The sequence below is a fragment of the Camelus bactrianus genome, chromosome 6 (genome assembly GCF_048773025.1).
Source record: "Camelus bactrianus isolate YW-2024 breed Bactrian camel chromosome 6, ASM4877302v1, whole genome shotgun sequence".
NCBI lineage: Eukaryota > Metazoa > Chordata > Mammalia > Artiodactyla > Camelidae > Camelus > Camelus bactrianus.
The window spans coordinates 13,084,434-13,109,516 of NC_133544.1; the positions used below are offsets into that span (position 1 = coordinate 13,084,434).

The 25,083-nt window shown below is 44.0% G+C and overlaps 1 protein-coding gene across 1 annotated transcript in view; it reads left to right on the forward strand.

The window, feature by feature from the left end:
• The window catches only part of EFCAB11 (EF-hand calcium binding domain 11), a 190,763-nt gene extending 173,509 nt beyond the window's left edge, over positions 1-17,254 (forward strand). The window contains exon 9 of the mRNA XM_074365161.1: positions 17,149-17,254. The gene's annotated coding sequence lies outside the window, so the exon portion shown is untranslated. The remainder of the gene's footprint in view (positions 1-17,148) is intronic.
• Positions 17,255-25,083: the final 7,829 nt, after the last annotated feature.

Here is a 25,083-nt window from a genome sequence, read left to right on the forward strand (position 1 = left end):
TGTGGGGGAGGGGTTTGGCTCTACCTAAATTCTGGGAATCGAGTCAAGAGTGAGAAAGGCAAATGGAGATGTTAGTATTCAAAGGAGGGAGTGTGTGCAGGGCAGACAAAAATAAGAGACATTTATTGCTGCTGGCAGCGAAGCAGTCAGCGGCAGACCCTGGGTGTTATCTGACCACGAGGTTGAGTGCAGGGAATCTCCATCATTGGACCAGATATCCGGAAGTCTTTTTTTTTTCCCTACAAAGCTTGCTGACCAAAGAAAGTCCTCTGAAAGATTCTAACAGTTTTGAATTCATAACTCCTAGATCACTCATGAAACTGAGCCACTGCCATATTTTTACTTCTGTTTTGATATTCATTTATTCATTCAACCAACATCAATGCAGCCCTAGCTAGGTGTAAGGATTTTGAAATACAGAGGTGAATCACCGTCATGGTTGTAGCTTACATTCCAGCGAAGGACTTAACGTCCATTGCCATTTAATATAAGTTTGCTTGACTGCATAAATCACATGAAGCTTTTGCATATAATGGTGGATTTTCCTATAAAACCATGGATAGAATTTCAAATAGTAGCTGGTAGTCAATATATGTTTGCTGATTGATTATATGACAGGAAAGTTTCATCCTTTCTGTATCATTTTTCTTTTTTCTCTATTGTTGACCTGTTCCTAGACCAATCAGATCATGAGTGATGGAAACTACCAGCTCTGTTACTAAGAGCAATAATGTAATGCTATTCCTTATATGTGATGGAAATGGGAATTATTTTCTATGGGACCCCACATCTACTAATCATTTGCGTGGTGGTAAATGTGTGTGGGAACGGGAGGTCTCACAACTGTCTTTCTTCCCTTTCTGTATTTTTGCTACCTTTGATCTGGAATTTTAATCTTATTGAGTTAAATTATTTCTGGAGAGGTGTTCAAAGACTTTTCAAGTATCTCTGCCTTTTTGAACATTAGCTTCTTTGTGATGTGTTTTTTCCTAATTACTCCAAATATAGTGTAATGACCATGAAAGCCAAAAGAAACACCATTTTATGTTCTTGAATTTGATTTCATATTCACAGCTTCCACGTAGTACTTCTCTACTTATTAGGTTCATTTCAATGTCATTTTCAGGGTGCCTGCCAGGATTATAATCATTGCAAGCCAAGTTTCTATACATTTAGGGAACAAGTTGGTTCAACTGATTTAAGCACAGGACCTCGATGCCTGTATTTACACATGGCTCAAAACTCCTAGTATAGTTATTGTAGAGCTGGGCTACTGTGCAGTATTTAATATATTTATTCATTCATTAAGCAAATATTTACTGAATACCTGCCATGTTAGAAAGGTGGTCAAAAGGTACAAACTTCCAATTATAAAATAGATGAGTCCTGGGGAGGTAATGTACAATGCAGTGTGACTGTAGTTCATAATACTGTATTGCATATTTCAAAGATGCTGAGAGTAGATCTTAAAAGTTATCACCACAAGAAAAACATTGTAGCTCTGTGTGGTGGTGACTGTTAACTAGACTTGTGATCTTTTCACTGTATACACACACACATATATATATGGAATCATTACATTGTACACCTGAAACTAATACAATGTTATATGTCAACTAAATCTCAGTTTAGAAATGGAAATAAATAGATTCGTACTCTTAAGGGCTAAGAAGAGATGTGAATCACAGTATGGGGTAGAGTCGTCAAGGAAAGGCCCTTAGATTGGGGGATGGGTTAGTCAGCTTGGCCGCCATAACAAAATAGCACAGATTGGGGGAGTTACACAACAGAAATGTAGTTAGTTTTTCACAGTTCTAGACGCTGGAAGTCCAAGATCAAGGTGCCAGCAGCTTTGGTTTCTTCTGAGGCCTCTCTCCTTGACTTACAGAGGACCGTCTTCTCACTGTGTATTCACCTTGTCACCTCTGTATGTCTTTCCCTGTCTGGGCTAATCTCTTATAAGGACACCAGTCATATCGAATTAGGGCCACCTTACAAACCCATTCTAACTTAATCACTTCTTTAAAGGCCTTCTCAGCGCATACAGTCACATTCTGAGATGTCAAGGGCTAGGGCTTCAGCATGAATTTTGGGAGGACACAATTCAGCCAATAATGGGTTCAGGGAAGGCATCTCTGAGCAGAGACATCTGAGCAGAGACTGAATAAGGGAACAGGTCATGGGTGTAGTAGCTGAGTCATCTGTGGGAGTGCTTCCAGCAGAGGGGACAATGCATGCACAGGCTAGAGGCTGGAGGCTGGAATATGAAGGAGGCTGTGGTGACCGGAGCCCCGTGAGGGAGGGCAAGGACACCACAGGTCCAGGGAGAAGCCAGTCATGAGGAGCCTTGGAGGCATGGCAAGGACTGAATTTTCTTCTGAATGTCCTGGCAAGTCAGAGGAGTCTTTTGAGCAAGGCAGGGACATAATTCCCCATATGTTTTTAAAGGATTATTTTAAAATTTACAACAGATTTTTTGTAGACTCCCAAGAATTCACTTGGAAAGGTCATACTGATCATGAAGCCCAGAAGTTTCTTAGAGAAGAGTTGAGACAAGACCTTAGAGATTACTCTCCACTGATTTTCTAGGAATTCCTTCCCTCAAAGGTTAAGGTATCAGCTAAGAATTATTTGGAATACTGGATTACTGTTGAGGATTCTCCTTCCACATTCAGTGAAGCTGAGTTTTTGACAAGAGAAATGTCTGGTTCAATTTGCATATGTGGAAAAGTTCCCTCTTCTTGAAGAAAAAAGTTCATGATGATCAGGTCTGTAGTAATTTATTTATAAGGAGTGATGTTAAACTGACATCACTTGGGACAATTCGAGTCAGGGCAAACTCTGAGGAGTCTTTCTGTCTTTGACAAATGCCATCCCCAGACTTAGATGAAGTAACAAGGAAGAGTAACAATTACTTTGGAAGTCTTGAGCAACTTGTTGCCAAAAAACAAGAGCTCTCCACAAAGCAGTTCACGGGCATCAGACCTGGACCCTAGTCTGAATTAACCAAAGACTGGGCATTTCGAAAGCCCACATACAGGAAGCCTGCATGACACTGGATTATACCCCAAACTATGAAGGTATTTTAAGTCACTTAAAATAGCCACATCCATTTTTACAGACTATTTATGTTGTACTCAGGTTCATGCCCTATACTCAATAGAAAACATATTCATTGAATGGATCAGTAGTCATTGTCATGGGAACTTGTAAATATGAGCGCTCAGTTTTCCCTCTTGTGTCTCCGTTAAACTTTGCTGCTGAGGGCTGCCTCCTGGGGTCTGTAAACAGTTTGTTCACATAGAAGAGTTTAATGACTTTAGACACACACACACACACACACACACACACACACACACACACACACACACACACACACACACAGAAACTTTCAACTGTAATATCCTGATTAGAGATAGTAAAATTTTAGGTCAGATCACCTAGATTTCAGAAATAACAATCAGCCACTTTTCCAGTCTCTCTTGTTTTGGAAACACACTATCTGTTTTATGAAGGGGAAGGTGGTAAATAGAAGACAAGTTAACGAGTATATGTGATGGAAATCATTTAGAGATAACTGGAAATAACTGTAATATCAGTATGAAAGCTTCCCTCACCCCGCAGGGAGAGAAAATGGACTGACCTATTCTGGCCAAATAATTAGAATTATAATATGTGTGAATTTCCATATCTAAATCCAAATGTTCCATGTTTGGAACATTCCTCTAAAGATTGTCTTCAGACACCTGATGGCCAAATGCCCCAGGACCACAACATGCTTTGATAGAGAGTCTTGGTACTAAAGGATCGAATGCAGTGCATTAGCCAGAAGAGCTTGGTCAAGTTCTCCGGCATTTTGAGGCTATCCTTGGAAGCTGAATTAAAAGGATAGCACAGTGGTAAAGTAATGTTGTCTCGTTTGCTTCAATAAGCAAAGTTGGAGATCATTTATGATAACACAGTCATCAGAAGAATGTGTTCTTGTGCATTCCGAAGACACGCAGCCTCACTGTGAGTCTTACTATTAAGTCCTTGCTGTGAAGGGGTGGCAAGTGTTATTAAGTTGTTAGATTAGCAAGGTTCTACTGCATTTTCGCTCTAAGCCAGAGTGCTTTCACAGCTGAGCTGTAATGCTCTGAAAATGCCGGCATAACAAGATCCAGACGTGGAGTTGAATCCCTAATGGTAAATGGCCAACGGCATTTATACACTATTACCTTGCTGAAGCCATAAAAAGTCAGCATGTCTGAAAAGACACTGTGCCTAAGTCCCAAAGCATAGAGGAAGCCAGTGAAGGAAATAGGTGGCTCTTTCAATAATAACACACCTCCACAGGGTGGAAAGTAGTTCCTTTTTCTAGACAGTACCAGCATGAACTCCAATCCCTTCTTGAGACAGCAAGTAGAAAGAATGAACTTAAATTATCCTATTGATGACTAAATGTTACATTTGGCTCCCTGGAGTCCATGCTTGGAAGAGAATTTCAAGGAATGACATTTAGCCTGCTGGCCAAGTGGGACTTGTCGCACACTTGAGTAAACACAGGTTTCCTAATAAACTGCCTTTCTTAGAAATCGAAAGTACTAAAACCCCTACGTCAGGAGAACTTGAATGTCTCAGGGAGGCAGGAAGGGAGATCAAGTCGTAGAACGATAGCTAGAAAGAAAACCTGAATGCACCTTATGGCAGGTAGAGTGTGAGAAATTACGTTTCAGAAAAGCACATTGCAGCCGCCAGTTGAAGCTCTCTCTAATTCACAAAGTTGTCCGGCCCCATACAAACCCTATTTGCCTGGCTTGATTCAAAGTAGTCTGTGACTTTCACTTCCCATGTGTTTGAGGTGTCTGGCAGGTGTGACTCTGGACCTGAGCCGAGCACATTAGGGGAACAAAGGACTACAAGACCTGGCCTTGGGCTTGGCGGGGGAAGGGGGTGTAGGACGTGAACTTGCACACCTGCAGCAAAGGTGACCACATGGTGGTGGGGCTTTAGGGATAGGTTTTAACACAGATAGAAAGAGTTTAGTGATTGTAACCAAGGATAGGAAGATAATTTTTCCCTTTGCTTCAGAAGGAAGCTTATCAGAAGAGTTGAAGGCAGGGCCAGGGATGAAGAAGGATTCTGGAGTGACAATATCAAGAATGTTGGATCTTGAAAGATGAATGAAATCTATCAGTGATTCCCTTGGCAGCATCCACAGTCATACAGTGGGGAGCTACTGCTGTTTTCTAGGAAGATGGACAATGGTATTTAATTGGCTGTCTTTGCAAACTTTGGGATGTAAAAACGAAATGAAAGCCTTTACCCAGGATCAAAAGTAGCCATCGTTGTTTTAATAACACATACAAGCTCCATGCCTCCTTTTGGCCCTTATGGTTCCTCTGTTTCACAGACCAAGCATTTTCATACACTGATGTCCTTAAATGTATTGCATAGAAATTTTTTAAATGGAGAAAATCCAAGGGAAAAAATAAGATACCTTTTATCTTAGAAATAGACAAGTAAAACCGACTGCATATCAGGAGTAACTGGGCAGATTTTCACTATGTTGGAGGGCACGTTTACAGTGATCTGACTTGAGATGTGGGCTCTGCGGCAAAACCTCTTGGAGTTAGATCCTGGAGGACTGCCTCAAAGAGAATGTCAGTTATCACTCAAAGAGGCGGAACTGGCAGGGAGGGGTGGGGTGCGGTGCGTGGCTGCCAATGACCAATGAAGAGATGCACCAGCTGTATTCTCTTAGGTCAGATTCTCCCAGAAATGGACTTGGAGATGAAGATTCACGTGCAGGGACTTTTTTTTTTAAGGAACTGCTACCCGGGGAAAATCAGAGGGAGTGGTGGAGTCGGGGGAGGACAGGCAGGCAGGACAGAGAACACAAAGAAGCCAAGCCAGGGAGCCATTCCAGGCAAGTCGCAGCCTCGGCCCAACCCTGGGAGAGCCGTGAAGTGTAAGTTACACCTCAGACTTGGTCCCAACTCTGGCCAGAGAGTAGGGCTTTCACACTGAGTACCAGGAGAATCTAAGTCCCAGTCTTCTGAAGAGGGTCACTGGTGTTAGCCATTGGACTTGGCAGCCAAGGGTAGGGCATCCAGAAATGGGAAAAGAATTTTGAGGGGATCAGACAGGGCCCCAACAGTGTTCACTACATGTATTAAAACCTGCATACAGGACAAGAAATAGACGTTTCAGATATGCATTCAAATTCCCAAAGGCAGATACTTCAAGTTGCAGGAATAGGTTTACAATTGAGCTGCTTCTCGAGCAGGCGGGCAATTCTATGCAGCCGGCAGCCGCAGCCACAGAGATGTGTACTCTTGGTCCTGTTTTTAAACAATGGCTGGTGATTCCCCTTTGCAGCTGCTGTATAATCTTATGTGCCTGTTGAGCTTGTCCCTCTCCTTCTGCTGCCCTTGGAGGGGTGGGGGAAGGACTGCTGTTGGGGCACATCTGACCCAAAGCAACTAACAAGTCTCTTTCTTATTCAAACCTGCGTCTGAAGGAACCCTTTTTCCTTTCTCTCCAGACTGAGGGCTGGAGAGGCTGAGACCATTCTCCTTAAGACTACATAATCAAGGGCTAGACCTGTGATACAAATAGTGTAAGAGTGTCATGAAAATATAAGTTAATTAGGACTGGAGGAATCATGGAAGGCTTCTTGGAAGAGATGGCATTTTCCTCTTGGCCTTGAAAATCAGTGGAATTCAGAGAGGTGAGAGAGAGAAGGAAGAGCATCCTGGCAGAGGGAAGCGAATTGGGCAAAGGCACAGAGGCAAGACCTGACATGCACTTTTATAGCACAAGGGAAGACCGGCTCAGCTCAAGTGAAGAATCATGGCACAAAAGGCTGGCTTTTGGTCGCCCTGAGTCTGAAAATTGGGTCACGGTCTTAAGCCGTCTCCCACTCCTGCTTTCTTCCACTTCTTTCTGATTCTCTGCCCAATTTCCCACTCAGACTTGCTTTCCATCAAACTGTGATGTGCGCTGGACCATCCTCCTAATTAATACTTGCCAGGTTCCAGGAGCTGACAAGCTTTCAATACAAAGAAACAAATGATATGAGCCAGGACGAAAAGCAGAACAAAATAAAGACGGCAGGGGGTGCTTGGAGAGAACAGCATCGCGGAACGGGCAAATTTCCGAGACTTTTTGGAAAAGGGGAAACCTGATGTGTTAATTAGGAGTCTATGTCAGTAATAAGACTGCTCAGAGGAAGGTAATGAAAGAAACAAAAGGGGCAACGGAGGGGACTGTTCAGGCAGAAGGGAAGTAATGGTGGAAGGAGAGGAGAGAGAGAGTTTATTATTATTCTCTGTTATTTTATGTGTATCTGTGGTCTGCTGGCTCCATAAGACAGAGGACTCAACCTTCTGTGTTTTGTAAAGCACCACGAATAAAGAACTTCGGGTATAAATAACATTGCGGTCTCTGTCCCCAGGACCCAATTCAACAGGAAGTACTGCAGCCCTACCAGCTCCAGCTGGTGGCAGATTTGGGTTTTCAGAGCATATTCTGCTTGGAGGAACTGAAATGGGCCAATGGAAAGGTTCAAAACAAGAGAAAGGACAGCAAGGAAGTGAGGCGCCAGAGCAGCCATGACGAGGAGAGGAGCTTGAGGAGAGGGGCTTCTGGAGCCTAAAGCCTGCATCCAACTTCAGTCCACGTGGCTTAGGGGATTTGAGCTTGAGAACCGGAAGCAAACAGATGTGGTTCTAATCCCAGCTCCGCCACTTGCTGGCCCCGTAGCCAGATCTTCCAGCTGGTGCTGCTGAGCTGGGAAAAGAGTCTATCTTCCACGCTGCCGCCTGATTAATTTTCCAAAAGCACAGCTTCAGATGTACCTTTCTGCTATTTGGAACTGGCAGTGGTGCCCGACTCTTAGCCGAGTCAGTCCACTGCAGGCTTTGAGGACGGAGTGAGTTAACCCTCTTCCACCTCCCTCTCTTCTTCTGTGAAGCAAGGACTACGATAGTCACTGCATTGTTGGGCTGCTGTATCATGAAAGGAAATCCTTATAAAGCACTTAGAACATAATACGTGCTCAGTTAACGTTAATTTCCATTACTGGCTAAGGGATTGTTTGAGTACAAAGCTCGGCGTTCCACTTACTAACTCTGTGATCCTGGGCAAATTTCTTAATTTCTCTCTGCCTCAGTCTCTTACCTGTAAAACAGAATTGTTGAGGGGATTAAATGAGCTAATGCATCTTAAGCATCTTGACCAGTACTTGCTGTTCAGTAAGTTTTCGTTTTATATTATTATGCAAACACTATCATTAGCAGCACCACCACCATCATTATTTAGATCTAGGAGGAAAAAGGACATTGGAAATATGCTTATTGAAAACAGTCCCTGAAGTTGCCCCGGGGGTGAAGGAGTGGAAGGAGGGACTGGACACTCTTCAGAGACTTCGGGCAGGCCCCGCCCGGGACACTGGGACATTTATGAGGAGGGAGGGCTTCCAGGTACTGAGTGTGCCTGTTGCCTCCGGCTAGTTTCTCTTGGCCTGTCTGGATCTAATGCCTGGCACACTCCCATCCCAAGCCAACTGGAAATGGGGTGTGGGGGGTTAAATTTTTTCAAATCAGCCTGTCGTAGGGGTGGAGAAGGATATATTGGGAGTTTGGGATCTATAGATACTAATATAAAATATTATATATATATATCTAATATGTAAAATAAACAAGTTCCTACTATATAGCACAGGGAACAATAGTCAATATATTGTAATAACCTATAATGAAAAAGAATATGAAAAGGTATATTTTATTTATATATATATGTATCTGAATCACTATGCTGTGCACCAGAAACTAACACAACATCGTAAATCAACTGTACTTCAATTTTTTAAAAACTGCCTGCGGTGCTCATGGTAGTTAAGTGGAGAACTCCTGCTCTCTCTGTTGTCGTGAGTGTTCCTCACGGAAAGTTCATTATGTAGTCCCAACGTGGACATGTTCGCAGTCTCCCTTGCTTCCCTTTCTGAAGGTAATGGGTACTGTTACATCTATTTTGTGTCCTGTCACTGAGGCTGTCAAACACATCCCCATCCTTTTGACAAAGGGATGGGTATGCAAACCAAACAGGATAAATCAAAATCATTATAGGGAATTTGTATGAGAACCAGGGGTGAGGGTGGGGAAGGGCTGAGTTTCTCTCTCTTGCCCTGGGATCAAGAGAGCTAAGGAACATGGGAGCCTGGCTATGCCAAGGCATTCTTGGTGCCATATTGGAGAGCTTCTATCTGAGAGTGAAGTCAAACAAAGTCAAAAGATGAATAGATAAACTCCTCATGTTATTGCTTGTGCTACTTGATACAGCCATGCCTGAAGGCAGCCACCCCCAGACTTCCCAGGTACCTGAGTCAATTAACTCCCTAAAACTGATTGAGTTGGTTTTCAGTACCTTGTGCTGACTGATACAGTGCCTTTATTTGCAAGCATGAATATTTTGCTTTGTCTACATGAAACTCATTTCTGTAAGGAATAATTAGATGAAAATAGTAGTTGTTGAGAGTTACCTAGGAGTGAAGAATAGAAAACTGAGGTACAACAGAAGGCAGAGAAGAATCACTGAAGCCTTGGGAAGGAAGATGAAGGAAGCCCAGCGGAAGTAAACAAAGGCTGGAGACCAACCAGCTGGCTGAGTTTGAGTGGAAGCAGAAAACGGGGCCACATCTAAGAGGAACGGACAGCACATGTCATGCTGTGAGGATATCGTGGACATGGAAAAGGACTTGAATGACCTTTTATGTGGTGGGACAGATCTGGCAAGTCACTATTCAGCTATGTTGAGCTAATTTAATTAAAGTTACCTGAAGCATCTAAATCACAAAAGTGGGCTTGGATTCACATAGTGCTGGGTTCAGGGCCCCTTTGGAATATTCTAGCTGAGGAACACTCGGGAAGTTATTGGACATCTCTGAAACTCAGTTTCCATTTCTGTACCACAGGAATAATAATGCCTTTCCCACATGATAATGCAAAGAGGCTACTATTTTATTCAAGTTATTCCATACTCCTGGGATCACAACAGAACGTGAGAGAGAAAGCCCACAAGTCCAGGCCAAAAAGTACAAAACACATTGAAAATGTGGATGAAGAATCAAACATAGAAGAAAAAAACTTTTTAGCATGCCTGTTGTCTGCAGCAAAGTGTTGATTTACAAGCATGTTGTGGTGAAACCATAGGGAAGGCAAACCTGAAAAGCATCCAGACAGTAAAATATAGAAAATGGAAAAGTAGGCAGTACTCTTCATGAGTAATTTTAAATCTATAAATTGATATTAATGCTATTTTTATTTGCTATTTTCATAGGTTTTTTTTAGTTAAAAAACGTTTTAAGAAGTTTTAGAAGTCCTTTTTGCCAGTAGGCATCACAGTCTTTTGTCATATTAGCTGCTTCAGGGCTGCAGCTAGCAAGTTTGACGCAGAATCGAGGAGGGTGATGTTCTCCCATTTCTGTGCCGGGACAGAGCAGCAGGGTCCGAGGGCGGCTCTGAAGTAGCAGCACAGTTAGTCACCAGAGTAGCAAGGAAATAGGCTTCTCTGGGCTGGCACTACAGTGACGATGAGTTCTCCTCCAGTATCAGTCCAGAGACAACCAGGAGCCACTAGGAAGGATAGATGGACAGCTCGATCGATCAATCGATCGACATACACAGCTCTAGATGTCTAGATATATATACATATGTGTAAAGATAGAGCTCCATCATCTATCCGTGGTGATGAAAGGAGATATCTCCTAGGTAGCTACATCTGTCTGTCTAGACGGAGCTACCTCTATCTATCTGTCCAGGATAACATTTGACTGAATATCAGCATACCACGACCCAGCCAAACGGACACAGGAAATTAACAATCACACCTCCCCAAATGGTGCTGGGACCTCTGACTTCCCACATGATGCCCTGGGGGGCACATGAGCAGAGCTGCTGCCGAGTGTCTGTGAGACACCACCAGCAAAACCCAAACCCTCATGTCCCTGTGTCTTGAGATGCCCTAAAATAACCAGATGAGGTCGTTGAATGCCCAGGACAGCAACTGGGGACCTCGGTCATGGAGATTTGGGCCTTTATATGAAAATGGCCACATCTGCATCCACAGCCCAGGTAGGCCTGGGGACATTAGGTTATGGTTTCTTCTTAACTAGGTAGGTCCTGAAGACTTGCCTGTCCATCTTTCTACCCAGTGACCAGCATATGCTGGCGGCACAGGGGACAGATCTTCAATAATTGTCCAATGAATAAGTCTTCACAAGTGTTGTGTACCTGGTATGAGCATAGACAAGTGGCTTATTCATTAGAAGCTGAACTGGAAATAGGCCCGATGAGCCGTGTTAGTCCAGTGGTCCCTCGTAAGACCTTGACTGCAGCCACCTGCAGTAACAGGAGAAGCCCCACCTGGGGGTTCAGCTCTACGTCTGTCCGTGGGCCTCAGCAGAGCATGGCACGCTCTCCACGGTTCTCTTTCACTGTTTGTAAAACTAGGAAGTTAGACCAGAAGACCCGTGTGTTTTCTTCCAGTTCTCACATCTACATTTCAATAAGGTTATCTAGATAGTGACCAAACAGGATGCGGTGCATGGAACTCACGGCGATGAAAGGAGATTCGGGGAAAGATGCCAACTGACTCCTGTTCCACCTTCTCTACTTGATCTCAGAGGAGCAGTTGCCTCTTTGAAAGACCAGACCAGATGAATGATTCTTTACCATCCTGGGATTTCATTATCTTTTAATAAACGATTAGTTCTAATGTTTAAAGAGGTGTTTTAAAATTACCTAAAATTATAAAATATAAATACACATAAAGAAGAAATTTAAGATCCCGTACTCCCCAAACCCAGTGATTAACTCTGTTAACTTTTCAGTATACATCCTTCCAGACATTTTCTGTGAACGTAGATGCAATTTGTGTGTGTCAAACAGTGGGGCCATGTTATACATGACTGGTTCTGAAGTTTGATCTTTTAGGATTTTAGGATCAGTCTTCCTTCTTTATTTGTTTCTTGGTTATTCTTCTCTTTTAGTCTTCAAGATGACCTCACAATAGCATCTCAGATTCTGGTTTTATTGTAAACACTCTGGACAAGAGACAGGGGTTTCCCTCAGTGGCTGGAGGAGAAAGTTCAGCAGGTCAAAATATAGAAAATACTTGGGAGGGTCAAAGCATGAAGGATTTTTTATCCAAGTGAATTCTACCTTGGAAGCAGGTTGTATTATGTCCCCCCAAAGGAAACATCCAAGTCCTAACCCCTGGTACCTGTGAATGTGACCTTATTTGGAAATAGGGTCCTCGCAGATGTAATTAAGTTAAGGATCTTAAGTTCATCCTGGATATGACATTTGCGTATTTGCAGAAGTGTGGGCCCTCAGTCCAGCAACAGTGTCCTTAAAAGAGAAAGGGGGGTGGCGAAGAGAGAGAGAGAGAAAGGAAAGGAAGATTTGAGACGCAGACGCAGAGACACACAGAGGGCAAGGTCACGTGAAGACGAAGCAGAGGTCAGAGTGATGGGTCTACAGGCCACAGAATGCCCAGGATTGCCCACAACCACCAGAAGCTAAGAAGGAGGCATGGGATGTATTCTCTCTCAGAGTCTCCAGAAGGCACCAACCCTGCCGACACCTCCATGTGGAACTCCTGGCCTCCAGAGCTGGGAGGGAATAGGTTTCAGTTGCTGTAAGCTGCCAGGCTTGTGGTAGTTTCTTACAGCAGCCCCAGGAAGATAAAAGACCCTCTACACCTTATGCTCTCGTCTTCCCTTTGTTCTTGTTTCCCAATGTGCCTGGTGAGCCTTGAATGCCTTTTCAGCAGACCTGGGAAGTCAGTCATGGTAAGTGGGGTCAGGCCTACTTCAGGTTCCTCAATAAGAATGTTCAGAAAACACTGGAGTTTTTCCTAGAATAAGAACTACATGATGTACAAATTGGGCCCCTTGGGTCTTAAAAATTCAAACTGATAAAGGCAGTTTAAGACTCTGGGCAAACTACACTAGTGATTTATAGTTTACAAAGTATTTAGACCACAGCCCATCAGAATTGTCAAAATAAAAACAAAGCCCCAAATCCCAGAACTGGTTTTAAAGTCACCTCCATCCAGTAGAGCTTTGGGGTCTGATTAGAAACACACTCAATTATTAAGTCTCATCTCTTCTCTTGGACTAAACTTCTTGCTGCTGCTGATAGCTGAGGAGGTACCAAAGGAACAGTGTGCACTGCACAGAGAGAATTCTGTTCTAAATAAAAATCAATTTTGCTAATAAATACAGTATTTTAGAAAAGTTCTTTAGATCTTCTTAGCTAATTTTCTGTCCTGTACCAGCACAGCACAGAGTCCATCTTACTGTGTTTACCCTTCCTTTCATTATGATGCCAACAGAAAAAAAAAAATGCATGTCACACTTTCTAAGAAAAGTTGCAACAGAGGGTGAGAGGCTGCATCATTTATGCTGGCTAATTTCCGTGTGTTGAGGGGGGTCTGTAAGAATTGAAAATAGATTGATTTGGAAGCAGTACTAAGGTCTAAAATTTGAGAAACTGGTTTTCAATCTTGTGCTTTAAATGATAGCAATGTATTGCATGTGGTTAAAATTTCAAAAGTTAATTTTGTTTTCAGGAAATTTTCTCTTGTGCTGACAGCTTTTATTTTACTTTAAATTGTGCTTCATTTGGATTGAAATGTATAAACTGTACTAATTGCACTTCAGATCCTCCCAAATAGAGAAACAAAGGTTACAGGAGAGTAAGGGGAAAATTCATTCCCCAGACTTTTAGTTTAGGTTTTTTGAGTTTCTTCTGTGCACCAGGCCCCTGTGCTGGGTGCTGAGAGACCCCGTCCAGGAGCTCAGGGGCCAGCAGGGGATTCGGACAAGACTCAGGCAGCAGGATGGCGCAGAGGTGGGTGCTGGGTGCCCCCGCAACCAGGAGAAGGGCTCCAGACCTCAGCGGAGGGAATGCCTCCCAGGCGTTGGCATCTCAGTGAGAACTGGAGGCAGCGGGCAGGGCCGGGGTGGGAAAGGCAGGTGAATGAGACGCAGGGACCACAGATGCAAAGGCCCAGGGCTCTGGAGGTCATAGAACATTTCAGAAACCGAACACAGAGCAGAAGGGTGGGAATGTGGAGGCTGGGGAGCGAGGAAAACTCTGCTGGACTGGAAGACAAAGGCCGTGGCTGTCAGACCCTGAGGTGTGCCCTGTGCCCTGGGGGACTGGGAGAGTCAGTACAAAGTTTTAAGCAGGGTGTGATGTGACCAGACTTGCATGGCCCAGCCAGGATGGCAGTGAAAGCGAGGAGAAAGGCAGAGAGAGGCCAAGGAAATTAAACTCAGTTTACACATCTTCTTAGGGAGCAAAACACACCGCCTAAAATGACAGAGTCCACTGTTATTAAGCAAAGGCCACATAGTGGAACCTCCCACCCATGTTTATTTGTGCCAAGTAACCAAAGCAACTTAATCATAAAAACTATTGATAACTAAACTATTATTCTGACTCCAGTACCTGCAAAACATGAAATATGAGACAAGACCAGCTTCTTTCCTGCCTCGGAAAACACGGTGTGGTTAAGGTGCTTGGCATGAAAAGGAACCATCTTGCCTTTCCTACGCTTGTAGTAGGCAGGCCTAATAAAGGGCGATGTTTGAACATTTCAAACCAAATTCCCTCAGTTGTGGGTGTTAAGCAACTTGTTATTTTAAGCAATTTTGACAGATATTTGCATATACAAGCAAGCACGTTCTTTGAACCAACCCATTATATAACCTCACTTATCCCTGCAGGTAATAAGCTGCTATAAAGGCAGAATTAGGTATAATCCAGGGTTTTCTGTGTGTGTACGTGCAGTGCAGTCAGACCAATGAGAAATGAACGCACTTGTTTGGGACAATAGCTGCCTTCCACTTCGTTTACCGCTTATGGATTATTTTCTGCTCTCAATTCCAAATTCATAAAAGCCCCCTCCTTCCTAGCTCATGCTGTCAGATAAGCACTAGAAGGCCTCATATGGATGGCAACTGCAAAGAAACGTGCTGGAGGGAGGCGTGTGAGTCTGCTGATGTGAGATCTGGAAATAAAGCCTGCTCTGTGGTCCCTTTCCTCTTCTCCCAACATCCTATTCAATGCATCTCATTCATTCATTCATTCATTCATTCAACCAACTTTTAAGACTCCTACTAGAGCCATGCTTTGAATATTAAAAGTGAAGTTTCATGTCAAATGAGGTACATTCCTGCCCTCCAGCAGGTGACGAACAGCAGCTGAGGAGTTGGAATTCTTTCTGGTTCTTCAGGAAAGGACAGTGTTGGCGTGGCACTGACCCCATCTCTTCTCAGTTCTGAGAGGAGCACAGGCTCTGGACTCAGGCTGTTTAGGGCTTGAATCCCAGCCCTGCCGTTCACAGGCGTCAGACCCGGGCAAGTTATTTGTCCTCTGCAAGCCTCATTTTTCTCACCCAAAATGGAAATCCTAAAAGAGCCTACCTAATATGACGGTCATGAGGATTAACTAAATTAAGATTTGTAAAGTGCCTACAACAAGGCCTGGCACATAGTAAAGACTCAATTAATTTTTGTTATTATTGTAAATGCTTGGAATTCCCACTGAGAAATCGTTTTCTATATGACTGCTACGTTCAGGGCAATACCATAGCTGCTGCAGGGGGACCCAAAGGTGGGCATTGCATTCTAGCTGGTGGATATACTCTGTACATGGAGAAGCATCTATAATATGGAGGATGTGCTCAAGCCTACAGGCCAGCTGCAGAATGTTAGTATTTGTTATCTACTGCTGCGTAACAAGTTGCCACAGCTTAGTGGCTTGAAATAACATATACAAAATATCTCACAGGGATTGGTTTAGCCAGGTCCTGTCTTCAGGGTCTCCCACAGGCTGCTGTCAAGGTATTGGCCAGGGCTGGGTTCTCATCTGAAGGCTCAACTGGGAAAGAATCCTCTCCTAAGCTCATGTTGGCAGAATTCAGTTCACTGAGGGCTCCTGAACTGAGGGCCTCAGATCCTTGCTGGCTGCTGGCTGGAAGCCTCCCTGGCCACGTGGGCCTCTCCACCATGGCAGCTTGCTTCATCAAGGCATGCAACCCCAAAATGCAATAGACAGAGTCTACTGGAGAGATGGAAGCCCTTAATCTTAGGTAGCCGAATCACAGAAGGTAATCATCAGCTCAGGGCGATGAGGGAAGCAAAACTCTCCATGGCACCCATTACTCTGATGCTCTGAACCTCCATGTCCTGTTCTCCCCCTCAACACACGTGGAGACCCAACCTCTCTGCATCTCCTTGGAGGTTTCTTCAGAGTTAGATTCTGGGAGGAGGAAGAAACTCAATGTCAGCTGTTCATGTACGAATCTTAGCTCCTTTAGCAATGTGGCATTCTCTCTAGGTCCCTGTAAGCCCCCCTTCTTGATTCAGTGTGTCAATCCCCCAGTTTCTTCAGCATTTGCTCCAAAGAGTTCATATCTATAACTTTCTTCAGAGTGCTAGCCAGGGTACCCTGGAAGCACTTCACTCAGATGCCTCCATAACCAAAATAACCTGAGAAATTAGAGATCCCCATGGTGGCCTGTAGCTAGTGACTGACAGATGCAGAAGTATCAAAACCTAGTTCCCTACTTTCAGGAAGGATAAACTCTGGTGAACCATTTATTCTTTTTATTATTATGATGATCTTTATTTTTTTATTGGTGTAAAACTGCAACATTTTATCATAACAGATTTGTGAGTCAGAAATTTGAGCAGGGCCAGTAAGGATGCCGTGATTCTGCCCATGCACGTCTGGGTCCTCAAATGGGAAGACCCCAATACTGGGATGACCAAAACATCTTCGATCTTCATCACTCACGGTGCCTGGTGGCTGGCTTGAACCTGGGCTCAGCTGGCACTTGACTAAAACACTAGCACGGGGCTCTTTCATGCAGCTTGGGTTTCTCACAGCACGGCAGCTGAGTATCAAGAGGAAGTTGGACCATTTATTCTTGAAAGCTCCTCAGTGGCTCCGGTCGAGTCTGGAACTTGACTTGAAGTCACATCCTTGCCTGGCTAATTTTTGTTCCCTATTCTGCTTTTCCTACTCCCTTACCAACTTCTCTTGGGGCAACTTGCTTAATGAATTATTTACACAAAAACTTTCTCCTCAGGGTCTGCATCTGGGGAACCTGCCTAAGACAGATGGTGCCGTAAGTGGCCCCAGGAAGCTGACTTTAAGGATGGGATTCTGGATGCAGCTCACTCACCAGCGAGATGAAAATGGGGATCCCATTCCTGGTGGTAGGTGGCATTCTGTATCTCTTTTTTTGTGTGTTTGTTAGACAATCAGCATATCTTGACTTTATACAAAAGCAAATTGCATATGATAATTTATCTCATTTTACTTATATTTAAGGACATATATACAAACAAACCTCTAATCGTATATGAGGAAGCACCAAGAAAGCAGAATACATCTGATGTACCAAGCATTCATTGTGGCATTCTATACCTTTGTATCATCGCAGTGACTGAGACATTCAGTGTTGGTGAACTGTGTTGGATACAGCTGAAAGGAGCAGCCTGGCTTGTGCCGTATCTCTAGCTTTTGGGAAATACAGAGGAAATGACAGCGACAAGGACTATGTAATTGGGTGGAGTTGGGTTTAAGCAGGTCCGCAACACAAGAGTAACTGCACGGAGTGGGGGCTCAGACTCTCTGTTATCCCCCAACCAAGGCATCATCATCAGCTCACACTGATGGCCTCACGGGTGTCCCCTATGACCAGCTAATAGAGGAACGATCCCAAGTTTGGTTCACAGATGGGTTGACTCAGTGTATCACTGCAAACTGAGAATGGATGGCTGTACTCTGAAAACCCAGAGGTGGCTCTGAAGGGGCCAGAGAGGAGAAATCATTGTAATAGGCAAAGCTTTGGGCATTGCACTTGGTGATCTAATTTGCGTGGATAGAGAGGTGGCCCAAGGTGAAGATGTACATAGTGTACATAAGTTCCACTTATGGGCAGTGGAAGTTGACTCCACGGGTTGGTCATGGGACTGGAAGCTAGGGGACAGGGAGGTTTGGGGGAAGAGGACCTCTGTGAGTGGAGATCTCTGTGCTGTTCATTAATGCTGACCAGGGCGCATTCACTGCAAAAGAGGCATTAAGCAAACAGGTGGGCAGGATGACTCATCGGGTAGATGTCAGCCGGCATTTGTTGTCAGCTACCTCAGTCCTTGTCCAAAAGGCTCCTGAGTGTAGTAGCTACAGTGATAAAAATGGAGGCTACGCATGAGTCCAAAAGCGTGGGCTCCTCCTGGCTAAAACTGGTCCATTGCCGAATGTCTGACCGGTCAGAGACTGACTCTGAGTCCCCGCTGTAATGCCATTCCTCGGGGAGACTGACCAGAGACTTGAGACAAGTTAACTGTGTATTACCCCTTTCACCCTGGAAATGGCAGCATTTTGTTCCAGCTGAAACTAATACGAATCATTGAATGAATCTGCCTTTCCTGCCTGCAGTGCTTTGGCAAGATCCACCATTTGAAGTCTTAGAATGTCCGATTTATGGACACAGAGTCCCACGAAACATTTTTTTTTTTGCCCCCAAAAAGTATGGTAATGGGCAAAGGACTAGGGGATCCACAGATGATTCCACAACGTGCCACACCATTCTAGCATGATATGTCGTAACCACCTTCTGAAGGTAGACAAAGGCACTAACTTAGAAGTGATACCCTGTGAGTCAGAGCATCACCCTTCAGGATGCAGCGTGTGCCTTAAACTGACAGCTGATATATTGTGTTGTGTCTCCAGAGGGTTGAATACATGGGTCTGGGAACCAAAGTGTGGAAAGAGGAAAAGCCTGGCTCACTGCCACTCTGTGACCGGCTTGGGGAATGCATCCTTTCTGTTGTCACAACTTCGGGCATTGGGTCTAGAGGTTCTAGTTCCCAGAGGGAGAATGCTTCACACTAAACTTAAAGCTACTGCTGCAATCCTATTGTTTTGGACTCTGTGTGGGCAAAGAAAGCTATGATCATACTGGCAGAGGTAACTGACCCTGATCATCATAAGAAGGCAGGCCTGCTGTTACATAACCGGGAAGGAACATGTTTGGCACTTAGCTGATCCACTGGAGTCTCTCTAGCTGCTTCCAGGCCCAGTTTTAACTGAAAACAGGCAATTGTATTAACCACTTCCTGATAAAGACCTGGTAGCAAGGAACTCAGACCCCTCAAGGATAAAGATTTGAGTCACTGTGTTGCAGGAAAAGGGGGCGCTAGAGGATGGTGATGTCCCAGGTCTTGGGCGAGTCCTGGGAGGAAAGCCACCAAGTGAGGGTCCTTGGCTTCACACAGGAAAGAATTCAAAAGTGAGCCATAGTCCGGTGAAAGCAGACTTATTCAGGGAGATACACACTCCATAGACAGAATGCGGGCCATCTCAGAAGGCAAGAGATATGGGGATATGGGGTCATCTTGGAAAGTGAGAACTGCCCTAGGAGATATGCATTCCATAGATAGAATGTGGTCCGTCTCAGAAAGGAGAGTGGCCTCAGGAGATGGGGTCATCTCAGAAAGTGAGAGCGGCCCTGGAGTATGGGGGTGGTTATAGTATGAGCTGAGTAATTTCACATGCTAACAAGTGAGAGGATTACCCGACTATTTTTGGGTAAGGGGCAGAGATTTCCAGGAATCAGGCCCTCATCCACTTTTTGGCTTTTATGATCTGCCTCAGAACTGTCATGGCACCTGTGGGTGTGTCATTTAGCATGTCATTGTGGTATTCCAATGAGTATATAGTAAGGCTCAAGGCCTACTGGAAGTCAAATCTTCCACCATCTTGAGCCTAGTTGGTTCTAATCAGTTTTTGTCATATCCTGTTTTTCTCAATGGCTGTGTCATTCTTTTAATGGTTGTACCCTGCCTGCTTCCCTCCTGTCTCAACTCCACCAGGCAAACCCCCTAGACCAGCAGAAGGAGTAATCAAGGATGAGGGGACTCCAGAATGGATGGTAGAGAAGAGATGGATGTTGGTTATAATCTTGGGACCAGCTGCAGCAGCAAGGGCTATGGTTTGACCCACTAGATTTGCGACCAATTAGAATCTTGAATAGGTTGTGACAAAAGTGGAGCCTTAATGTGAGAACATGTGAATCTGAGTGTTTTGAGGAGCGGACTGTAGTGGATGCTTTTGGTGCTCTGCCCAGAGCCCTTCAGATCCCCTTTACTGGTTCGCTATACCCATCCCCCAACTTCTAAGTGCTTCTCTCCTAGCGGCTCACACCTCCAGCCTTCAGAGAACTACCTTAATCTACCAGAGCCACTTCACCCAGATTCACTCTAGAACCAGAAGTGCTGGGTGTTCAGGAAGACCTGTAGCTAGTGACTGATGAATGCAGGGGTGTAAATACCCAGCTCCCTTACCTCAAGGTGGGATCAACTCACTGTGTAATTTGTGCTCCTGAGCTTTGGATCAAGTTGAGGCTGGAACTTGACCTTAAATTGTTGACTTGCTTGCGTTATTCCCCTGCCTTATTCTGCTTCCCTTACTAGTTTCTTCTGGAAGCGTGTCCTTAATAAATTGCTTGCACAGAAATCCTTGACAAAACAAGACAGTTCACTAGTAGCATATAAACTCTTTATGGTCAGTGTTTAGTTAAAAAAAAAAAGAAAGAAAGAAAAGGAAAAACCAAACAAACAAAAAACCACTTAATCTGTCACAGTATGTAGCCCAGCATGGGGATACCTATCTCAAGTCCATCTGAGTTTTGGCAAATTCTTTGGTTTAGATTCTCTTCCTTTAATAAGAATCTGAGGATCCTAAGTGGCGATTGCTTTAGTACGTTACAGACTGGGACATCTGTAAATTATCAATGATACAGCAATGTAAACCGTATGTCCCAGTTTTTTTGGACAACCCTGATTTCAGTTTTTCAATCTCCTACTTAGACCATTTCCAGACAGTGTGTCCCAGTTGGTGCGGTGTTTGGATAGCAAAGGATGACGTGCTAGCCAAGAAGCAGCTGAGGGAGGACACTTAAGCATTATGAAAAAGCAGGGACCTTGAACTTAAGCAAGACTGGACCTCAAATCCTGGCTCCACCCCAACCAGCTCTATGACCTTGGCAATATTTTTTATTCATGTTGAAACGAAGTTACCAGCTTCTACTTCATAGAATTGAAAATAAGCTAATGTATGCAAAATGCTTAGCATTGCTCCTTGAGCTATCAAAACCCCCCAAAATGGTTCCTTTTAGAAGGGGAAGCTTGGAGGCTAAAGCGCCCTCACTGGAGTCTGGGATATCACTGTCCTTCTATTGCCATCCTCAGGAGAGACAATGTCGAAGTGTTTTCCTTCATTTTTGCACTCAGGGCACAGGACACAATACTTGCAAGCCAAAGGGAAAGAGGATGTCACCCACGAAGGGCCAGCCTCAAAGGATAAAGGCCCTGAGACCCTCCACCACCACCACCACCACGTGGCTTCTAGGCCGCCTCTCCGACCCTCCCCCAGCTCCCTCTCGGGGAAGCGGGGCGTTGGGGGGGGCGCCCAAGTGGGTGAAGGGTGGAAGCCGAGAGACCGCGCCGCGGAGGCGGACACCCGCTGCCGGTTTCCTAGCAACGCCCGCCCCGCCCCATCCCATCCCGCCTGGCTTGGCACGGCGGCGCCGGGAAGCGGGGGGAAGCGGGGGGAAGCGGGGGGAAGGGGGGGGTGGGCGGGCCGCCGTTGCCATGGCACCGCGTCCGTCGCGCCCGACGCCGGCGGCGCCTGCGGGAAGCTGGGGCTCCGGGCCCCGCGTAGGCGGCCAGGCGGCTTCCCTCCACCGCCACAGCTCCTGCTCCGGCCCGGGGTAACCGCGGGCTCCCTGGGAGCCATGGGGAACCCGAGGTGAGGCGCCTGCAGGCTAGGCCCGGCCGCAAGGCCGCCTGACCCAGCTAACGGCCTAGAGACACTCCAGCTTGTCTCGTGGGGACGGAGTTGTCCATCCCCGCCAGGTCTAGGCTGAGTGGACTGTTTTGGTCCCATCCTCTGGAGGATCTACACACACCCACACACCCACACACCCCCCTTACACACACACACACACACACACACACACACCCCCTTAACGTCCCGTCCTTTTCTCTCAAGTGTTTCACCTGGAGGATCTTTAATCTTAGAGAATATGCAGAAAACAGAGCGGCTTCCATAATCAGCCTTTTAAAGCAACACTGCAAATAAGTGTCATATTTCATGAGGGCCATTTTAAACTGAAAATGGCCATGCCTGGAAGGGGATTCTGGATTCTGGACTTGAATTTGCATTCTTCAAAATCCCTCTCTGCACTGAGCTGCGTTTGGAGAATTCAGCTGTGGGGTATTAAATTTAAACTTACACGCCTCTAGCTAGCTAGTGTTACGTGTTATGATTGCTCTGTTAAAGAACCCACTCACAAAGACAAAGCCACAGGGTTCTCAGCCATCCTCTGGCTGGAGAGTGCTTTTAACAGAGGCAGAGTCAATCACGTGTTTGTGAGTTTAATCAAATTGACAAGGGCTATGATAGAGAAAAGCTTGCTATCTGATGTGAAGACAGCTTTAGGTACATAGAGATGCGTTCTCTTTGGACTTATTTGAATCAGAGCTTTTCAAATGAAATCTTCTCTTGCATATATTTTTCTGGATCTGCTGCAACTGGAAAATTTAAATCAAAATCCTATTTCTTATATTCATTTTTATGGTAAATGCGTCGAGGCTGAGATTATGCATTTTCTTGATCAACCAGGAAATGCGCAGCAATCACTGTGAATTGAGCACCTTGCTGATTGAGCAACACTTGAACCTGGAGGCAAGTAAGACCATAATCTCAGAATGAGAATCCTTCACAGTGTATTTCACAAGAATATTTACAGCTAACCTTTTACCACTCTAAAGGATCATTCACTTGGAACTTTTTTATTCTTTATTTTGCCAGAATATTTCATCTCTTAGCCACTTTCACATGCTTTTTAGTTTGAAAATGTAATTGTGATTGGGCAAATGATCATATAATTTATATATAAATATGTGTGTTTATTTGTATATTTTTTCCCAGTATCAAACAGAACTTTTACTTTGTACAGTGGAGCATAGTGGATAAATTCTGAAGGCTAAATCAAGGACCTGAAAATAATAGTTTCATGTTTAGCACTAATTGGAGAAAAAAAAATGTATAAAACTACGTGTACCTAACAGCTTTTTCGTGCACAAGGCAATTGCTAAATCTGCTTCAGATTTGGTTGCTTAAATATTAGAGTAGTAGAAAGAATAACAATGTATTTTATAATAAAATATAAGCATTTGCAAACATTAATTTTTCTCTGGAAATTTTCATAGTGTCTGTTTATTCGTTAACCTGAAGTTCTTTTCACAGAAGTTATTCATCAGTGTGAACTTAGACCAACTTGATTGAAAGAGATTGGCAATGATCCACTTGTGTCTGGTGTGGCAAATAGAACTGACTAGGTCAGCTGTTTAACTGGCTGGCTGTTCTCTGTAGGTGGTAGAGGTTTAGTTATACCCATGAGTTAGCCCACCCTTCACTCCATAGCATTTATTGACAACTTTGGAGAGTTAAATAGACACTATAAGACTTATTGCATACCCTATGTTATAAAGAATATGTGATGGGGGGTGGGTATAGCTCAAATGGCAGAGTGCACGAGGTCCTGGGTTCAATCCCCAGTACTCCCATTAAAAATAAATAAATAAATAAACCTAATTACCTCCTCCCAAAAAAACAAAAAATTAAAATAAATAAAGAATACGTGAATGTTGAGAACCTCTCTAGATTTTCCACGTAATTTCCTAATGTGGAAATGATCTTCATACACCCATTCCAGTGTGTTTACAGTGTTACAAGATTTCTTCCTTATCATTTATGGTTATTGTTTCCTTAGAAACCTATTATTTATCAAACATAAGATCCATTTTGCACGCTCACCTTTGCTCTTTCCCAAATAATCAGTGACCTTAAGTTTTGAGCGTCTTATCCTTATTACTACCAGCCTCTTATCTAATCCTGCATTAAACTTGATTTACTGCTTTATCTATACTGCTTTAATCTTTTAGAGGCTTATCATAATACGGGCTCTTTAATGAAATATTTTATCATAAAAATAAACTAACCTTTCTCCATTTTTCCAAATTTCTTTACTTTTGCTTGTTTACCTATGTATCTTTTCCTTCTTTAAATATTCATGTTTCCCTCTTTCATTATACAATGAAATAAACCAAAATGCTTATCTCATTACTACAGAAATATCTGTATTACCACAGAATGTCCTTGTTTAGTTCTTAGTGTCTTATGTTTAGCTCTCCTGATCGCAGGAAAATATAAATATGTCTGTGGCTAGAAGACTTAAAATATTTTTCCCATTCAGCTGCAAGGTTACCTAATATTCTCAGATCATTTCCACTGGATTTAAAAAAGACAATATAATGTAGTAGTTAGGAGAAGAGACTCTGAACTCAGACCGGGATTCAAGTTCTGGTTCTAACGCTTACTCTCTGTGTGACTTTAATCAAGTTTTTTTTAACCTCTCTAAGCTTCAGTTTCCTCATCTGTAAAATGAAGATAATAGCACATTAGTTCACTAGGTTTGGGGATTTTTAGGATTAAATAGCATAATTCTTTTAAAGCTCTTGGCCTGTGATCAACACGCGACAAATGGTATTAATCAGCAGTGGCTGTCAACATCATTATTATTATCAGTATTAAAACGTTGTTTCCACTGTTCCCAATTAACTTAGCCTGACTTCGTTTATTAGAACGAAGATAGACAGGATTCTGACAGGACATAAAACAGACATTTTGACTAAGGAGGAGTACAGGGAGGAGGGAAAAGTCCAGACACCTGCAAGGCTAGTGACTGCATGCTGGTACCCACCTTAACCCTGCTGAACTCAATGTCTCCTCGATCATGCTTGCCAGTCGAAACAGTGCAACCTAGAAGTGTACCTGGAATCATGCAACTGTTTTGTGGGAACCTAAATTACAGCCAGAACTTTGCTTCAAGGAAGTCTAAAAAATGGGTCTGCGGTGTTCCCACCTCTGTAGTAGAGGAAGGCACATGAAA